The sequence below is a fragment of the Biomphalaria glabrata genome, chromosome 7, assembly GCF_947242115.1.
Source record: "Biomphalaria glabrata chromosome 7, xgBioGlab47.1, whole genome shotgun sequence".
In the NCBI taxonomy this organism is placed as follows: Eukaryota; Metazoa; Mollusca; class Gastropoda; family Planorbidae; genus Biomphalaria; species Biomphalaria glabrata.
Window position 1 is genome coordinate 8,784,950 of NC_074717.1, and position 14,659 is coordinate 8,799,608.

At 39.6% G+C, this 14,659-nt stretch overlaps 1 protein-coding gene and 1 long non-coding RNA gene across 2 annotated transcripts in view; one reads left to right on the top strand and one right to left on the bottom strand.

Moving 5' to 3' along the window:
* Positions 1-14,659, bottom strand: part of LOC106058393 (GTP-binding protein RAD-like) — a 174,228-nt gene that overhangs the window by 85,355 nt on the left and 74,214 nt on the right. The gene's annotated exons all lie outside the window — the stretch shown is intronic.
* LOC129927434 (uncharacterized) lies at positions 1,832-14,299 on the top strand. The gene is made up of 3 exons (XR_008779045.1): positions 1,832-1,978; positions 3,219-3,509; positions 14,223-14,299. It is a non-coding gene; the product is annotated as an uncharacterized LOC129927434 (long non-coding RNA).

The window sequence follows — 14,659 nt, forward strand, 5'->3', positions numbered from 1 at the left end:
TAGGTTTTAAATAAACTGCGGGGTTTTTGTTTTTGGTTTTGTTTTTTGCTGTTTATTTTATATTTTTCTATTTCATCTGGGGGGCCACCAAATTCACGTCGCAATTAACTAAGGCCGGCCCTGGTTGGGAATATGTTCCAAATGTTCAGACAGACATGTGAGGTGTGTGAATAGTTTGGTACACGATAGGATTGTAATACTTTTTAAAAACAACAGCGGGGAGCCTGATGGCTGAGTAGTATAGTGCTTGTTTTCTCGGGTTCGAATCTCGGTGAAGACAGATTTTGAGTTTCGAGATTTTTAAGACACCCCTAACTGCACCCAACTCTAAAGGGTACCTAAGTACCTAAGGGGGTGGTCGTTATGCTGGCCACACGACACCTTAGTTAACCATCGGCCAGAGAGATAATCTTTACATCTTCTGACCCATAGATCGCAAGAGAAACTTTTGTATCCTATACTAAACTAAAACACCTCATAGACCATAAAGACATTTTGACATATTGTGCTGAAATATCAGATCACTATTTAATACAGGTAATGATCTTTAAGGGGGAACTATTTAGCTGCCTTTGAGATATAGATATTTTTATTTGAATCACGGTGAATTCCCTTTCCCGCCTAGCACCCCCTCCCCCTCTCTCAAAGATTTACAAAATGTTTTGTTTTATAAGTTGTATGTGTTACTGTAGAAATAAACATGAAGCAGGAGCCAGGTGAAGAGCAAGATTTGCAACTCCTAGACTCTCATTACTACTGGCACTGTCAGCCATTAAATGACCTGCGTGAGAAAAAATTCTTCATCAGCTTATTAGCTTTAAAGAACAATATTGCTGTAACTCTGTCCTTCGCACTGCCATCTCGCACGATATTGCAGCACTATTGAACACTCGACTGGAACAGTTGAGAGAGAGACACAGTTCCAGCCAGTAAGATGAAGGAAAAAAACGGTCTCATTCAATCTGAACTTAAGGGAACGAAACGCCACCCTCGCATAGCCTGGTATGTTGGGAGGCTATCGCCTTGAGCCTGGGCTGGCCTGGAGCAACGCTGGGAGTTGTGTTGTTGGTGCTGTCTGGCTGATGATGTCTGAAACTTGGATTGACTAGAGGGACTGGATAGATCGGGCATCTATGTGAACACAAGGATTAAAAGTCGCTTTTTTTTTGTTGGTTGTTTAAATCATCTTCATTGTAAATGAACATCAAACTCGTTTTATCTCCCTTTCGTTTGATTTGCCTCCCTTAAGTTCATAACAATATTCTATTCACTTTCTTTTCCATTTTCGGATTTTTTAAGGCTTAGCTAAAGTGTTATACATAAGTAAAAAGGTGTATGTTTTACTACAATACCATTGCTATACAGCATTCATGATAATGGACCGCATTCACCAATCGTAAACAAACATCATTTAGCCACGTGATTCTATATATCTTCTATACAAATTATATCCATAGTGGCTGTCACGTGATACGTATTTTTCATTGTTTTATCAATATTATGACGTGGCTAAATGTGTTTATTTACGATTGGTGAATGAGATCCATTGAAATAGTATTGAAAGATCTTAAAAGTCATCTTTACCATAGCGTCCAATCACATTGTCTCGATTGTTATATTTCTACAGCTTGCAATGAATTCTTTGGGGATACATTGTTAACATGAGTGTTCTAATAGACTCATTAGAATAAGACTACGATAGGGATGTAGACCAAATCGACTGCCTAGTCTTCACAAGAGTAACATCCTAAGTAAAGACAGAAGCCACAGAATTGATTTGATCCCTACTTTGACTTATGTCTCACACTGGAGCATAGGGCTGTGTCGTTGCGTAGGTTATGGTATTCCAGCACCAATGTTTGTTAGGTGCACAATTTTTGAACGCACTTTCTTTGTTGCTTTGCTTTTAAGCTTATGGAGGTTTTTTTTGTTGTTATGCTGGTGTAACGTTTCTTTCGTCTGTGTACCCCTGTTTAGGGTGAGTATCTAAGGCAGTGCTGCATTTCGCAGTTGTTTCGCTGCCATAGCGTATTAGACTAGACTTTTCGATTTGTCTTTTCTTATAGTCTCTACAGGAAGTTAGTTCTGGGATTATCAAGTCTACACTGGAAACAAGAGTGGGCCAGTGTTGTGCGTACTAATGTGTTGCGTTGTGGGATAGCAAGATGCAGAATGATTGTTTAATTAATATAATCACAATATTATTGTCACAGATGCCATTATAGATTTATTTGTATATTTCACATTTAAAAGCTTGTGTGTAATTAGAATTATAAACCCTTGACTGAGCCTCAGGAATTACCCCACAAATCTAGACCCTTGACAGCACCTCAGGTTTTACCCAAGACGTAATTATGATGTTGCAAATCTATTGGTTGATTTGAAAATAAATAAAGACATTTTTTTAAAAGAGTTAGCGCCAGAGAATTGACGAGAGTAGAAAGAACGCCAGTCGATAAAATAATTTCCAAATAGACAGTCACGTTTCTAAGTGCTCTGATTTAAAAGCCTTTGTAATATTATTTGAGCTTGTTGATCTGTAACTTGTACATAAGCTGTACTTACGTTTTATATTTAAATAAAGTTCCAGAGTTGTGTTTTAACAAAGAATCTCTTATTGTGCATCCTAGATCGTCATTTATTCAACTATTTTATTTCAAGTAAAATCCCCGGCATCACAACACATTGTGACATCTGCATGTTTCGACAATTATAATATTTTAAACTCAATGATATTACTCCATCAGTTTGCCATTATAACTTACATTCATATCATTAAACTATTACATTGTTAACAGCGAGTCAATGATTTATTGTAAAAACGAAGGTGCCTGTTGAATGACAGGGGGGCGGGTGAGGTAAGTCTTTAATATAACCCTGACAGGCCGCAACAGTACTTCCACATCTGGCTATTCCCCTGGTCAACTGATCTTCTCTTTATTTGCTTTCGTCTTCCGGCCTTTCTCTTCCCTTGTGGGTTCCAGTCTGCTTTGCAATGCTTTGTTGTTTTTCGCAAAGTATGCCCAAGCCAACGCCATTTGCGTATTTATTTATTTCTCGCTCTTTCGGCTTTACATGGGGGGGGGGGGGGGTCCCCACAGACTATTCTTGTTTGTTTGTTGTTTCGGCTAGGATCCCTACGAATGTATTATAGTATTTAATCTATATGCAGATCTTCTTTCAGTTATTACGAGTTACGTTTACTTTTGATGTTTCAGTTGCTCATTCAGAAACTCTAACATGCTACAGGGTGCATTGCATTGCAAGTACAGACATGACAGTAAACATCACAGTGTATAGCCTTACAATAAACTTGAGTTCCATGTCGGATAGGATCGTTATAATTCTACCAACAACATCTGATGCCGGTGCTGACCAAGAATCCATACGACCTGCATGAAAGAATGTGTCTTTTATCAGGAGCCGGAAATTTAAAATCAATAACTCCCGTCAGGAGATTTCCGATGTCAACGTCTGATGCGGAACTGGAAGAACACGAGACTTGACAGGTAACTAAGCAAATAAAAGTGGGCTAACAGAAAGACCAAGATACAGACAGATAGTCAATTGTTAGCTATTGTTAGCTATAGTTAACGCACGTGTTAGGGTTTGTCTATGCGAGTTTGCGTTTGGCGCCCCCTGAGGGTGGCGACCGAGGCATCGTTTCCCCCCCCCCCCCCGTTGCCCAACCCTCACTACGCCTCTGCCAGGATATGTTTGACTACAAGTGGTAATTGTTTTTTTTTAAACGAAGCATTTATCAACTCACCCTGAATGTCAGTCTGTCTTTATGGTCAAAATCTTGTACATGTTAGTTCTGCCACTTCCTATTCTCACATCAAGTTGAAACTTTGCAAAATTATTCATTGTCAATGACATATGAGAAAATACAAATAAAAATACCAATTATTGAATCAATTAGTCGTAATTATTTGATTTTGTTGTATTTGAAAAATGTATTAAACTAACTGGAGATAAGCTTTGCAATAATGAGAGATATGACAGCGATAAGGCGGTTCTCCCCCCCTCCCGTCCCACTCCGCAACTATTTAACTATTTAATGCAGATAAATCGGAATTTCCAGTGACGTGTTCAAGATATAGATCTCCAGACCAAATTTAATTTTAATATAATTATTTTTTTTTTTAAATAACTGTCAAACCCTGTGTGACCAATTAGCAATTATTTTAAATTTCTAGGAAAAGTATAAGAGCCGTTTTCGTGATTCGTAACCAGGCTTTAGCAAGCTGATAAAAGGAACTGTATTAATATATTTTCAAATCGCACAAATTTTTTGTTGCTAGTCTGTGGGGCGCTGTGGCTGAGTGGTTAAGCGCTAGGCTTCCAAACCTGGGGTCTTGGGTGCGATTCTCAGTGACTTGGTATTTCGAATTTCGGATTTAGTAGGGCGCCCCTGAGTCCACCCAACTTTAAAGGGTACCTAACTTTATTTATGGAAAGATAGGCGGTTGATCGTTGTGCTGGCTACATGGCACCTTGCTCATTAACTGGCCAGAGAAATAGATGACCTTAAGTCTAAACATCATCTGCCTCATAGATCGCAAGGTCTGAAAGGGAAACTTTACTAAGTTTGGATTTATTAAAAACTAATTATTTTATTGACTCAAAATAATAGATGTAGTACAAGTCAATTTAAGGTTTGGTCTATAGAAAGTATTTTTACAAAGCTTATATCAACTCACGCTATCTGTCTGTCTGTCTGTCTGTCTGTCAGGTAAAAAGTGTGTACACTTTATTTCTCCCACAGTCATTCTGGGATCAAGCTGAAACTTCGCATAATTATTCATTGACATAGACAAGACATGAATCAATAAAAAAAAAATGTAACCAATGAGATAATTAATTACTGGTAATTCATTATTTGTTTAATAGCAACAAGGGAAACTAATACTTCAGTATTCACAGATATGGTGAAAATTGTTGGGTTTAGTCCCATTAAATAATTGTTAACACTACATACAGTCTTCACATTCTACTCGCTAACACCTTATTTGCCAAAAAAAAAAATCAAAATGATTTTCTTACTACAACGAACCCATCCTCCCCCCCCCCCTCCTTTTTTTTTTTGGGGGGGGGGGGGGGCGTGATATACTCTTTAAGAAAACTTTGCGAATACTAAATGTCTAGAAGTTTGACTCGTTGGACAGGTGACCTGGCCATTCGTCAATGGAGCTGATAGACTTAAGCGAGTTTCGCAGATCCCATGATCCCATTGAGCTAGATCCAAATAAAATTGTTTACCATTTCGGCTGTGACAGAGCTCGTTACTCTTACCCCACACGTAAACTTGAACAACAGAGTTGTCTTCCATTATGTAAATTCATCAGGTTTTTCTGCCAATCTGGACGTTGTTTTTTTTCCCCCATCATGCATTTTATTATTTTCATTCTGTTTACATTTAATCGCCGTACTTTTCAATCTAGATCTATAGATTTCATTGTTATGTATATTGCCTTGGGGTGCCCACTCCAGCAACATGTTTTGTTGCCCTGTAGATGGGAGCTTTTCTGTCACTTCTTCTTAATAGAGATAGAAATATTTTAAGTTGTAGTTTGATGGCGAATTTTTTAATTTTTTTTTTTGCAATTTGGGACATAAGATTAAAAGTCAAAAAGTTCAAAGTGCAATTTCCGATTATTTAATTATTCTACTTACCATTCGAAAGCCTCGCTGGGTCGCACAATTATTCCGCTTGAGGGGGAGAGGGCGGCCACATGCCAAAAAGCGGTCTTTTTTAGCGAGCTTAGAGGTGGACGGCGTAATAGAGGGGCCCCTCGTAAGCGCTATAAAGATCAACTCGGGCACCATTTTGCCCTCACTGGCATAGAGGCAAGTAGCTGGCAGCAAATGGCCTCTGAAAGAGACAGTTGGAGAACTCTCACGAAAGCCGTGGGGCACACATTTGAGGCCCAAAAAGAAACCCCCCTTGTAGAAGACAGACGCAGAAGACGTGAAGAAAATCCCCAGGGGATGAGGACAAATAAGCAGGTCGCAACTGGGATTGCGTTGCCATGTTAAACACTGCACTTGTTCATAATCTTTGGAATCGAAGACATTGTTTTTATTATTAGAATTATTTATGTATATAGTTCAAAACCAACTTCAAGCCATTAGAGTTTACCATTTAGCATAGATGTAGGTTAGTTTAGATGTGCGAGAGATTCAGTCGAGGACTTCGAGTCTTTACGCCATACGGACCAGTTTCTCGCCAGAGTACTACGGGAGGACTAACACATCCTAATCTGTTCCCACTCGGAGTTCATCTCAAGTATGTTACAAGTCAAACATTTTTTTAAACTGTACCCTAATGAAATCAATTTCTTTGCTCAACGCAATGTCCAATATTCTTTCGAGCAAATGTTTTATTGTAAAACAAAAAGTTTGCTCGATAATTAAAACGAAGAGGAATAAAACAAAGAAATTAACAATAGTTAATAACTGCTTTTGAACTATGTTATTCATTGCATTTCATAACTTTCTTAAAAATACGACTATCGACGTTTTGCAGTGTAAGGTTGTTGGGTTTTTGTTTAAGACTGTGAACAAATATTAAAGACGTTTACGTGCAATGACTGGAATGACTGCGTGAGTGTTCAACTCATTCGAATCCAATCAACCGGAAAACAATTGGTTTTGGATCAACGCTCAGGCACAAAATGACATTCGAAAACAAAAACAATTTGATCGTTGGAGAAACATCAACAGCGCTAGTGTGTGTGCTTTTTTCTGTCTGTATGTCTCTCTCTCTCTGTCTTTCTCTCTCTCTCTCTCTCTCTTTTTCTTTCTCTGTATCTCGCTATTTCTCTCACTCTCATCCTCTTTATCTCTCTCTCTCTCTCTCTCTCGCTCTCTCTCTCTCTCCCTCATAAGCAAATAATGCATTTTTTAAAAACCAAATATATAACATATAATGTGTATGCATCACTATCAAAAGGGACAGAATCATAATGGAATAACCAGATTTACTACATTGCTATATTTGACTACTAAATGTGATGAAAAACTTTAAATATTTGTTTAATATTTGATTAAATATTTGTTTATATGCATATTGTACGCAAATGTGTACACATTTTTATAGCATACTTTTAAAAGGTTATTTGTGTTAATCCCAGACTTCCATACGCATTATGTACACACCGTTCAGTATAACAGAAGGATGTGTTCACGAGGACTGTTTGCAATGACCACACATGACCAGTACTCAATATCTCGCAACTGAATTCTGACATTAAAATAGGGCTTGTGCATCCCAGAACGCCTCCAGCCTCTGGATTGACAACTTTATGGCACAGGCAACATAACATGACAAAAAAATAGAACTAGAAAAATGGTTTGAGCGTTGGACTAATCCCAAAATGCCGGAGGAGTCTGGGAGCACACGAAGCGCCCTGACCGGAACTTCCTGTAGAGGAGACCACCCAGTCCATTGCAGGACGGGGGACGTTGTTCCCGAGTTTCTTAGTTTCCAGGGTTCAGGCGCCGCCACTGTGGGGGAGGAGGAGAAAAACTGTGTTTCGAATACCTTTCTTGGCTATCGCTGACTTGCCAAATTCAACAGCTCTGGGATGTGTTTTGACGTGCTCGCGATCTATAGCGCATTGCAAACAACAGAAGCACAGTTTTGTCCAGAGCTTCTCAAAAACAGCATTTGAACCTCTAAAACCGCACAAGACAAGTAAATAATTTTTTTAAACAACGAGGAATTAAAAAGAAACGCTAAAAATTATTTTTAAGGTATAAAATTATTCTAAACATTCGATGAACTTTATGGGCAGCAAAAATGAGTTGTTTTTAAGGTTTGTTTTTTTTTAGCCTATTTTGGCTTAGATGAATGTAATCACAGAAATGCTATAACTGAACATCTCTAAATAACATACCGTGTGTATGTGTGTCTGGGTGTGTGTGTGAGTATAGTGTACAATGTTATGTCGTGTTCAAATGTACTTTTAACTATTAAGACTGTTTGGTTCTAGATTGGCTCAAACGTTATCAAGCTGTCACTTGAAACAGACCTTTTGTATTCTTCTGGACTTCAGTTTCCTTTACGCTCGCACGTGATTCAAGTCAATTTGTTTACAAGCGGTTGTAGAAAGCTCATTAGAGTCGAGGCTATCTCATTTCTTTATATTTCAGAATCAATGCTGAGTCTATTTGTATTTGACCAATAGGGATTTCTTGTTTTTATCATAACATAGAGGAATTTTAATAATTAGTTATTGACTACAATAAAAGTCCAGGTAAAAAAACTCATTAATAAAGTTGTTTTTTTCTGGGTCATATGGCATTGATAATACAAAATTGTCCATATATCATTTCCTTCAATAAGGCTAGATATATGGCATTCGACATGTTTTTTTTTTATTGGTTTAAGTTTAAACTTTACTTTGGAGAGTGACATCTAAGGGAGATAACTATAGATAACTACTTTTTGGGTGTATCTGGTGTACAGAAAATAAGAAATGTTGATAAGCTATGAATATTAAAGGTTACGCTTTTTGGCACTGCAGAATCGATTCTCAACTCTTCCGTTATGCAGAGTATCAGAGACCAAGAAAAGAAGACAAAGGAGTTTGTACTTAACAAGTCAACACTCTGGCAAAAAGGCAAAGGACAGCAGTACTATGACAAAACGAAAGCTGAGCTAGTTCGGTCATATTGTAAGACATGACTCACTCAGTCTCACTGTCAACCATTTTCATTCAAGATACAGTCGTAGACTGAGTTGATGGAACACGAAGAAAGGGTCGTCTAAAGAACAACAACTGGTTTGATAACCTAAAAGACTGGACCGAACTCTCCCTTGATATCCTGCTGAGAACAGCTGCTGACCATGAAAAGTGGAGGGATTTGGTTACGCGACATGTCACAGCGCCCCCCACGGCGAAAGTCAAGGTGCAGATGATGTTGGTCAGAGAATCGTTCTGTGAGCGTGTAGCTACTCACAACGTCCTTTAGAAAGCAAATTGGCAACTAACTGGCGGAACTGAAATGTAGATACTCTTGAAATATTTAGTTGGCAGCAGTGAATGTTCAATTCTGCGTCCTTGACATTGATTATTTTATTTTAAAAACGTTCACAATCGTCCTCTTCTCATTTTGTCGCGATTTTTTTTTAATATCGTAGTGTCTTAACTTTTTAACCTGGGGTCCTGGGTTCGAATCTTACTTACAATCTTACACCTTACTTAGACAAACACACGACTGTCAAACCTTAATTGATTTACAGAAAGTAAATCAGTCCTAAAAAAAAATCAAAAATAAAAATATATTCAGCTAGTAGATTACTGTAAAAAGTTTCCCTTTCAAACCTTGTGATCTATAGGGCAGATGATGTAAAGATCATCTTTTTCTGTAGCCTACGGTTAACGAGGGTGTCACGTGGCCAGTACAACGACCAACCGCCTTTACTTTTCACCAACTAATGTCAGGTACCCATTAGAGCTGGGTGGGCTCAGAGGCGCCCAAAGATCCCGAAATTAAAAATTCCAGTCTTAGCCAGGATTCGAACCTAGGACCCCCGGTACGGAAGAAGGGTTTTACCACTCAGCCAACGCGCCTCAACAGATTACTGTAATTCACATTTATTGTGAAAATTATCAATACTTATTTTACATACAAAAGATTTGGCAGTTTTTCCTTTTTGGTCAATAATAACATACTTAGAATACTACTCTTAATCGTATTGTTTCCCTTGCAATCACTATCACTCCCTCGCAGTTTCCAGCAATGTCGTCAGTAATAATCTAGTCCATTGTTTACGTGTGTCTAGACACAAACTGTGTGTGTGGGGGGGGGGGGAGATTTAGGACACGAAAGAAGTTAGGACTAAAATGCCTCCTATATGTCTAACTTCAACGTTGGAGGGGTCCGACCAGGTAAAGGAACACCCAGTACTATGAGACACACACGACTGTCAAACCTTACCCACTACTTAGACAAACACACGACTGTCAAACCTTACCCACTACTTAGACAAACACATGACTGTCAAACCTTACCCACTACTTAGACAAACACACGACTGTCAAACCTTACCCACTACTTAGACAAACACATGACTGTCAAACCTTACCCACTACTTAGACAAACACATGACTGTCAAACCTTACCCACTACTTAGACAAACACATGAATGTCAAACCTTACACACTACTTGGACACACACACATGACTGTCAAACCTTACCTAGTACTAGGACACACATAACTGTCAAACCTTACCCAGTATTAGGACACACATTACTGTCAAACCTTACCCAGTACTAGGAGACACACATGACTGTCAAACTTTACCTAGTACTAGGACACACATGACTGTCATACCTTAACCAGTACTAAGAGACATACATGACTGTCAAACCTTACCCACTACTTGGACACACATGACTGTCATACCTTACCCAGTACTGGGAGACACACATGACTGTCAAACCTTACCCAGCACTAGGAGACACACATGACTGTCAAACCTTACCCACTACTTGGACACACACATGACTGTCAAACCTTACCCAGCACTAGGAGACACCTGACTGTCAAACCTTACCCAGCACTAGAAGACACACATGACTGTCAAACCTTACCCAGTACTAGGAGACACACATGACTGTCAAACCTTACCCAGTACTAGGAGACACACATGACTGTCAAACCTTACCCGGTTCTAGGAGACACCCATGACTGTCAAACCTTACCCAGTACTAGGAGACACCTGACTGTCAAACCTTACCCAGTACTAGAAGACACACATGACTGTCAAACCTTACCCAGCACTAGAAGACACACATCACTGTCAAACCTTACCCACTACTTGGACACACACATGACTGTCAAACTTTACCCAGCACTAGAAGACACACATCACTGTCAAACCTTACCCACTACTTGGACACACACATGACTGTCAAACCTTACCCAGCACTAGAAGACACACATCACTGTCAAACCTTACCCACTACTTGGACACACACATGACTGTCAAACCTTACCCAGTACTGGGAGACACACATCACTGTCAAACCTTACCCAGTACTAGGACACACATGACTGTCAAACCTTACCCGGTACTAGGAGACACACACGACTGTCAAACCTTACTCAGCTTACAATCTTTCATTCTCAAATGTCGCTAATGTTTACAAAACATGCCCCCAAAACCACTCACACACACACACACACACGCGCGCATTAAATAAACCGTGCGTAGATCAATCACTTAATGAAGTCAAGGTCTTTGTCTCCCTTTGTCTGTTTGTTTTCCTAAGCTTGATCAAATAATTATGTTTAGCGTTTTCCTTGATCGGGTACGCGTGATTATTTTTAGACAAAGGGCAGCATCCTTCTAGGTAACAATAATAAAACAATCAAACAATCAACACACATACACGCAATCCTTAATCTTTGTCTCAATCACCCTTCTTCTTCTTCTTCTTCTATAACCTAGAGAAGGTTGCCCTAACGATCTCACAAGAATGCTAACCAGACTGAGGAACCGCTTGTGCATAAGGCGTCCTAAATTGATGATTCCTCGTTACCAAACTTGAAAAGTCACGGAAGATGATATTAAAGGTGTTGATACTTTACACTGTCAATGTCTGGAACTGATACCTCATACAAGCTGTCCCGACACGACCAGCATATAATATTTCGCCTCAAAGCCGAACAGAAAGAGATAAGTTCCAATAAAAATTGGGATTAGCGAAATTTGCATTTGTGGAGCATCACCAGAGAATGCCTACCATACTGCATACTCTTTAAAAAGCCCGAACAAGATATTGACACCCGAGACCATGCTGTAGATGTGAAACATGCTAGGTAGAAGCCTGACTAAGAAACTGAGCAGTTCATCTTAAATATAGGATTACTTGTCTGAGCTTTCCAACAGGAGTGGACTGGCTCTATGGGCATTCGGGCAAATGCCCGAATGGCCGGTACCCAAATGGGCTGGTACGGCCACAGTAATCATCATCTTTTTTTAAATCACGTCTGTATTTTATAAGATAGGGCCGCATTGATGTCATTAAGGAACGTATTAAATTGTTAAAGGTTTTATAGTAATCTCCTACAAAAGAGGCCCTCTGAGTGACGTATTTATTGTCACTGTAGGCATGTGTACAGCTAGCAATACATTATCCAACTGAAAAGAATGATTTTGAGGACAGGTAGACCTAAAATTGGATATCCATCATACAATATATGGGCCGGAAGAAATAGAAATGCCCGGGCTGATTTTGACACCCTGCTTTCCAACATAACAAATGAGAAGGAAGAAGAAGAAGATATATTATTATGTCTGCGAGCTTTCCTACTGAGACATCTCCAGCATTCTTATTCTTTCTCTCCGATGTGTCTCTCATTACATGCCATTGAGATCTATGTGAGCCCATGTCTTGGTGTGGTGATGAATTGAACAGATACTCGCGTATGTTTCCTTACTGGCTAGTGAGGATTGGCCTATGGGATTAATTGTTAACTTCTCTTCTACATTCTTAGAGTTACCTCCCTTGCTCTGTCAACAACAACAAAAAACTGAGCAGAATTTAATTTTTTTTTAAAGCTTTTTTTTATAAAACCGTCAATAAAATACAAATTTATCTTCATGATGCCGAGATAGCGTGAATGGAGTTCATTCCTCCATAATATAAATAGTTTATCTTCTTTCATTTAGGATGTTCTCAAGCAGCCTTTCTCAGAGTTTTCTTTCAGTCTCTCTCTCTCTCTCCCTTTATCTCTCTCCCCTCTCTCTCTCTCCCTTTCTCTCTCTCTCTTTCTCTCTCTCTCTCTCCCTTTCTCTCTCTCTCTCCCTTTCTCTCTCTCTCTCTCCCTTTCTCTCTCTCTCTCTCCCTTTCTATCTCTCTCTCTCCCTTTCTCTCTCTCTCTCTCCCTTTCTCTCTCTCTCTCTCCCTTTCTCTCTCTCCCTTTCTCTCTCTCTCTCTCTTTCTCTCTCTCTCTCTTTCTCTCTCTCTCCTTTTCTCTCTCTCCCCCTTTCTCTCTCTCTCCCTTTCTCTCTCTCCCCCTTTTTCTCTCTCTCCCCCTTTCTCTCTCTCTCCCCCTTTCTCTCTCTCTCCCTTTCTCTCTCTCCCTCTTTCTCTCTCTCCCCCTTTCTCTTTCTCTCCCTTTCTCTCTCTCTACCTTTTTCTCTCTCTACCTTTCTCTCTCTCCCCCCTCTCTCTCTCCCTTTCTCTCTCTCTCCCTTTCTCTCTCTCTCCCTTTTTCTCTCTCTCTCCCTTTCTCTCTCTCTCCCTTTCTCTCTCTCCCTTTCTCTCTCTCTCCCCTCTCTCTCTCCCTTTCTCTCTCTCTCTCCCCTCTGTCTCTCTCCCTTTCTCTCTCTCCCCTCTGTCGCTCTCTCTTTCTCCTCTCTTTCTTAAACAACAAGATCTTGGGTTAATCAAGCTGTTCCTATTAAAACAATACTATCAATGATTTCAAACACAAATCTGTTCTGATACAATAATAGAAATAAATAAATAACATAACGCATGCTCCCAGACCCGTTTTATTGTCAGACTCCGTTGTACAGGCTAATCTTCAAACCCCATCAGCTGGTCAATTGCCTGTGTCACGCATGGGTCCGGTCACAGTGCTTGCTTCCGACCTAATGTGTTCTTGCACGCTTAATGACATCTCTGTATTTTTAGCACCAGAGTTACATCCCTTAAGTCATTCTAGACTTCGAAGATTTTGTCTAATTTCTCGATCCACCAATTTTTTGTTTTTATATTTTATTTATTTTCTTCTTTTTGCTAAAAATTAGTTAAAGTTTTAATTGTAATTTAAAAAACACTTTTAATTAAATCTATGTAGGCGTGTAAAAATATTTTTAAAAAATATTTTCATGTTGGTGTTTTTGTTGTTGTTGTTGTTGTTTGTGTGGTGGTGTTTGTTATTTACATAGAAATGCATGAGTCCTGCTGGTCGAATAATTTACAGCTCCAATGCCCATCTTTATGTCTGGGGCTTAAACATAGACGGCATCAGCGGCGTCATACTAGTCACTTGGTACGACGCCACTGGGAAAAAATGTGTCTATTCCGCCTCGTTTCGTAAGTCACTGAGCTCACCTAGCTACATGTACTCGTCTGGAGAAAGCAATAGGGGGGGGGGGTCATTGTACTGTTCACATAACACCCTAGTTAACCTGCTTTGAAGCTAGGTCTCGAAAAGACTGTAGTAAACTACCGTTATATTTTCTTCCTCCAGGCTACCAACTCATTTGTTGAGCGTCCATTAAGAGTCGAGTCTACTCCTATCATAACCCTTGACCAAAGGGAAGGATTCAACCCAGGGGTGATGAACGATATATGGTCTCTTCTCCAACCCCTCTGTCCAAAAGATCCCACATCATTTTATTGCGGGGCTCACGACTTTTTGAGCCAAGCCCGCTTCCAACTCCAGAACCAGTCTCAACTTGCACTTAATATAGAGGCAGCCGATACTTTGTTTTTCAATGACATTAAAGTAGTTTTATTTGAAGTAGACTCAACACTTTCGACGTACATCTGTCAACACATCTTTCTTTTTACTGAATGGATCAGATTTAGATTATTTTGACAATCAGTCTCAACCCTATCAGAATGATTTGGAGCCAGATACGCCCCTGACACTTCAGCTCAGGCCGGAACGGAAAGTGAATGGGG